This window comes from Haliotis cracherodii, unplaced genomic scaffold (genome assembly GCF_022045235.1).
Source record: "Haliotis cracherodii isolate W230 unplaced genomic scaffold, xgHalCrac1.p SCAF_5, whole genome shotgun sequence".
Lineage (NCBI taxonomy): Eukaryota > Metazoa > Mollusca > Gastropoda > Lepetellida > Haliotidae > Haliotis > Haliotis cracherodii.
In genome coordinates this window covers 38,227,423-38,233,422 of record NW_027266308.1, presented here as the reverse complement: position 1 = coordinate 38,233,422, position 6,000 = coordinate 38,227,423, and positions in this window count along the sequence as shown.

Here is a 6,000-nt window from a genome sequence, read left to right as displayed (position 1 = left end):
CCTTAAAAAAATTACGTTACTGCAAGGCGCTTTTCTTTAATATAATCAGGCTCATTTTTTAAATAAAAAATATCTGGTTTTGTAGCTGTAGATGATAAAATATTTCATATCGATAAAAAAATAATTAAAAAAATGTTCTCGCAATTGTCCTCGTTTATCTCGATATAGTTAAAGCAAACCATTTCAGTAGCCTCATTAAAACTTTATTTATCGTTTTGTGTTTGTTCCAGCTATATGACGGCGGTCTGGAGTCTGGACCAGACAATCCATTGATTCAATCATGAGCATCGATCCACGCAATTGGGATACGATGACATGCATCAACCAAGTCAGCGAGCCTGGCCACCCGATTCCGTTAGTCGCCTCTTACGACAAGCATAGCCGCCTTTTCTGGCAAGCATGGTTTCCCGAAGACCTATTCTCAACCGGATCTTCACGGGTTATCCACAATATGAACTGTACTGGCGCAGAATATTCCTACATGTTTTTTTAATAACTTTTTTAAAAATAATACACAACTGCTGATGAATGTTTTGGCATCTGATCTTTGAAAATCAATACCTTTGCGTTTTTTCGGCTCAAAGTTACAACACTTCAACACAGTTGGGATCATATGGTGCAAATTCATTTCTTACCCCATTTTGTATTGAGCCTATTTATTTTTACACAAAATCACCAAGCCAATCTCGTAACACACGTGTCCGAAATTACAAACATTTATTGGCCTATGGCTCTAAGAGACCTAATTAAGTTTACCTGTTGTCATATCCTCCTTAGTGATGTCATAACCTCCTTGGTGACCACGGTGCTGCTCGTGTTAACCGCACCAGAGGTAATTTCCGTACATCAGGATGCAGTAATGCGGGGTTAAAATGGCGATCGTACTTGGGCTGCTAACAACCAGTGCTGCACGTACAAATTATGCACGTGCTGAGCGGCTGCAGCTCACTTAAAATGTCAGATCTCGTAGCCGACCCGAGATTTTGCCACACAGACTGTGTTTTTAGAAGGAGAACAAAAGAAGATAATGTCGCGCTCTCTTTAAGCATGTTCCGCGGTGTTATTCGTGTTAAACCAGAACAATGTGTTCATTCATGAATGTGCATCACACATGTGTGGGGACTCGCAGTGTGTGGAGCTTAACAGGTTCATGCACCACGGTGCTGTGATGTATGCGTGAGAGGGTTACAGAGGTGCGCACCCACCTTTTTTGTAAGAATACTGAATATATAAATGTATAGGTATAAAAAGAACGTGCGGTTAACTACACGTGCTCTGATCCAAGATGTCTGACAGTCGAAATGCTTATAAGGAACTAAACTTTGTGGTCCCTTTGAGTTCGTTATAACCGTAGTTTACTGTAAATAAGTTGGTGACGGTCGTCTTAGCGCTAGGATCGCTTTGTAGAACGGAGCTTTGATAGCCTAGTGGTTAAAGCGTTCGCTCGTCACGCCGAAGACACGGGTTCGATTCCCGACATGGGTACAATGTGTGAAGCCCATTTCTGGTGTCCCCCGCCGTGATATTGCTGGAATATTGCTAAAAGCGGCGTAAAACCATACTCAGTCAGTCAGTCAGTTTGGAGTCTGTATGTCTGTTTTTGAATAACTGACCCTGAAAATCAATTCAGTCATTCCCCAGACATTGAGTTTAATGATGGATGACCACTGCTTTGAAATACACTGCTTCATCGATGACTCAGTCATTTGATCCAGGGTTTTCTTGATCGTTCAGTTACCCTGGTTAGCCATCGACTCAGTGTACAATATGTATATAACGTCCCTTGAAGATTCCGGGTTAGAATTTATCGTCAGCAACCCGTGCTTGCCGTAAGAGGCGACTGAGCAGGCCATGGGCCGAGATCCCTGAAGGCCCTCAAACTTTGACAGTGCCTCAACATACTGGTGAGCACAAGAACAATATATCAACATAATCACTGAGTGAGTGGGTATGGTTTTAGTAATATTCCAACAATATCACGACGGGGGACACCAGAAATGGGCTTCACACATTGTACCCATGTCGGGAATCGAACCCGGGTCTTCGGTGCGACGAGCGAACGCTTTAACCACTAGACTGCCCCTCATAATCACTGGTGTACCCTTGTTGAAAAACACCAATGTTCTACTAAAAATATGTGTTCATTACCGAATAGCAAGACTTAAGATATATTGGGTAGGATTTGTGGACTTTGACGACATGGCAGAACTTACCTAGACTCGATTATTTTCAGACTGCCGTCATATAGTTGGAGTATTGCTGAGTGTGGCGTTAAACAACAAACCAACATATTGCGAGAGATAATAACATTTGTAACAGCGTGTCGACATATTGTCAAAGAAAATCCCAAATTGACACAATCCGTATGTTTAGCGGTTTGGTTGTAGGAAAAGTACAGAAAACTACGTTTATAACGAACACGTTCATAACGAACTGACCGATATAACGAACTTATTTTTAGTCCCGGCCATTTGTTGCATATATGCTGTATAAATGCTTATAACGAACTACGGTTATCACGAACTCAATTTAGTGGTCCCTTGGAGTTCGTTATAACCGTAGTTTACTGTATATGTTTCCAGATGTAACCCACGAGCACGGTATTGCACCGACTAAACGGGTTCAGCGGATCCTGGCACAGCCAAGGGGAATCAGCACAGGGAAACATTGCTCCTGAAGCCGCTTGGTTACCTAAGATATAAATCTTGAGAGAACTGACTTTGAACATACATAGATACCCGATACGACCCTTGTGCAGAGAGTGAGTGGGTATAATTTTACACGGCAATATTCAAACAATGTCACGACGGAGGACAAGATGAAGCGACTTCACACAGTGTAACCCTTATGAAGACAATGTGGTTTAAGAAATATTTTAGTGTACGAAATGGCATTTCTTTGGGGTACAACAAACCGGGAATAATTTCTTGCAGGTAGCATTGAATGTACCACATGAAGTGTTCTTAATCACGGCGTTAAACAACTAACAAAGAATTGAGTGAATGAGTATGGTTTTACGCCGCTTTTAGCAGTATTCCAGCAATATCACGGCGGGGGACACCGGAAAATGGGCTTCACACATTGTACCCATGTGGGGAATCGAACCCGGGTCTTCGGCGTGACGAGCAAACGCTTCAACCACCAGGCTACCCCAACGCCCCAACTAACAAAGAAAGAAAGCTCGTCATGCGATCCTTTATCATGTCCATACAATATTCTGAAAATGGAGGGGGTGGGGGTGCACATAGGGGGTTCAACTCGACTAAAGTACCACAATCGTTGTGCAGAGTAGCGGTCTTTATTACGTGTGAAAGAAACCCGTGACCCTCCCAGATTTGCCCCGTCTTGATAAGATACAGACTGTAAGATATAATAGTCTGTTTACGATTCCGTGTATCAAAGGTGCAGTAGTTCCCTTCACTTGATATATTTTTATTTCACAAGACTTCACAAGCTATTAATGTTCAAATCGGAAGTGAGTCAGGCTTGTTTGATTAACTTTAACACTTAACCCTACATAATGGATGTGAGAAAATAGTTCGTGATAAGCGAACCAAAGCAAACGCGCCACACTGCAATAAAACACCAGTAAATGATCCCCCGGCATGTGAAACGTTTTGCAAATGACATTTGGAGTATGTAGCAGGTATTTGTAATGGGAATATGTCAGATGGCGGGAAAAGGATCGAGTTGCCTCCCCTAGCTGCTCCAGCCATCACGGGCTGACTGATGTGCTCACATATCACTCCGAGGCTTTTAACCATTTATCACTCCGCGCAATAAAATGTACACGCATTTTAAGAATGAAGATACTTTCCTGGAAGGGAAGTCGAATAAATGGGTTTTACTCAAGGACAATATCCCTATTTTAGGAATATGGAGCTGCCTATAATAGATCGACGTCATGTCGCCATACATAGCGAAAGTGGCTCAGGGTGCAAAAGCCAGTTGGGTATTAAATAAATTTGTGCATTCTCTTATGACAAGGTTGAAATAAAAATAATAGTACTTCGTATGTTTGAATATTAAGAGCATTTTAACTATCATGGCGTTGAAACTATCATGCAATACCTTGTAAACAAATTGCTATGATTAATCAAACGAGCGACGAGCAGCAATTATCCAGGGATTAGTGGCAATTCATCAATGATAAATTATCAACCGTTAAAACAATGTCGTGCTACATGTGCTACGATAGCGATGATATATACATGATTACAAATTTAGAAACAAAACAAGTGGGTATCCATTCAAATCTTTCATGTGTGTGTGTGTGTGTGTGTGTGTGTGTGTGTGTCAAAGCGGTGTTAAACCAAACTCACTCACTCGCCTTACAGTATGTGGTGCGTTACGATTAACAAACTACTTTATAGCACTAGCATCGCAATTCGGTGTTCTCGTTACTGAATTCACGTACACCGTTATATCTGCTTACGCACATGGCAGACGTGCTGGCTCTGTCATCTCGTCGAATAACACTGCATGAAAAAGTCTGCATTGTGGGGAGTCAAGACCCTCTACATAAAGTGCAGGGCAAAGTAAGTACCCACTTGAAAATTGGATTTGACCAAAACAATTACCAACATTATAAAACGTTACGAGGCTGAAAACAGTCTCAAACTTATTAAGGTTCAAAACACAACTGTGGCAGTTTTTTATCGCCTAACCATGATTCCAAAGCTGAAAAAGCACCTGGTACGAGGGCTGGTCAAAAAGTTCTAAGCTTGACTAACTTTCAACTATGGGCCATAAGGAGGGAACTAGTCAATGTAGTACATTGTTTGAGTAGTTCATTGCGAGTGGATTTGGTCTCTGAGGTCAAAAACGTCATGATTGCTCGGTAATCGCTTTTTCCATCTGTGTCCATTTGGCCCCTTTTACGATCAACTGGTTGTCACTAATATAGTTGTTATGGCCCATAGTTGAAAGTTAGTCAGACTTTTTGACAAGCCCTCGTAATATCGTCCTGTGAAGTATCATTCTGAGCGGTAGCAACCCGTACGGCAGCCTCTTATTACGACCTGTACGGTTGCTTGTAATATCGGCTATGCCTTAGCCTTTGATTTGGGCCTGTGTATTAGCCTGTAATATGGGCCTATGCGATACCCTGTAATATCGGCTATGCCTTAGCCTGTGATTTGGGCCTGTGTATTAGCCTGTAATATGGGCCTGTGCGACACACTGTAATATCGGCTAATGCGTAGGCTGTGATTTTGTCCTGTGTATTAGCCTGTGATATGGGCCTGTGCGATACACTGTAATATCGGCTAATGCTTTAGCCTGTGTATTAGCCTGTAATATGGGCCTGTGCGATACCCTGTAATATCGGCTAATGCGTTAGGCTGTGATTTGGGCCTGTGTATTAGCCTGTAATATGGGCCTGTGCGACACACTGTAATATCGGCTAATGCGTAGGCTGTGATTTTGTCCTGTGTATTAGCCTGTAATATGGGCCTGTGCGATACACTGTAATATCGGCTAATGCTTTAGCCTGTGTATTAGCCTGTAATATGGGCCTGTGCGATACCCTATAATATCGGCTAATGCGTTAGGCTGTGATTTGGGCCTGTGTATTAGCCTGTAATATGGGCCTGTGCGATACACTGTAATATCGGCTAATGCGTTATGCTGTGATTTTGTCCTGTGTATTAGCCTGTAATATGGGCCTGTGCGATACACTGTAATATCGGCTAATGCTTTAGCCTGTGTATTAGCCTGTAATATGGGCCTGTGCGATACCCTGTAATATCGGTTAATGCGTTAGGCTGTGATTTGGGCCTGTGTATTAGCCTGTAATATGGGCCTGTGCGACACACTGTAATATCGGCTAATGCGTAGGCTGTGATTTTGTCCTGTGTATTAGCCTGTAATATGGGCCTGTGCGATACACTGTAATATCGGCTAATGCGTTAGGCTGTGATTTGGGCCTGTGTGATAGTCCGTAATATCGGCTAATGCCTTAGCCTGTGATTTGGGCCGGTGTGATACCCTGTAATATCG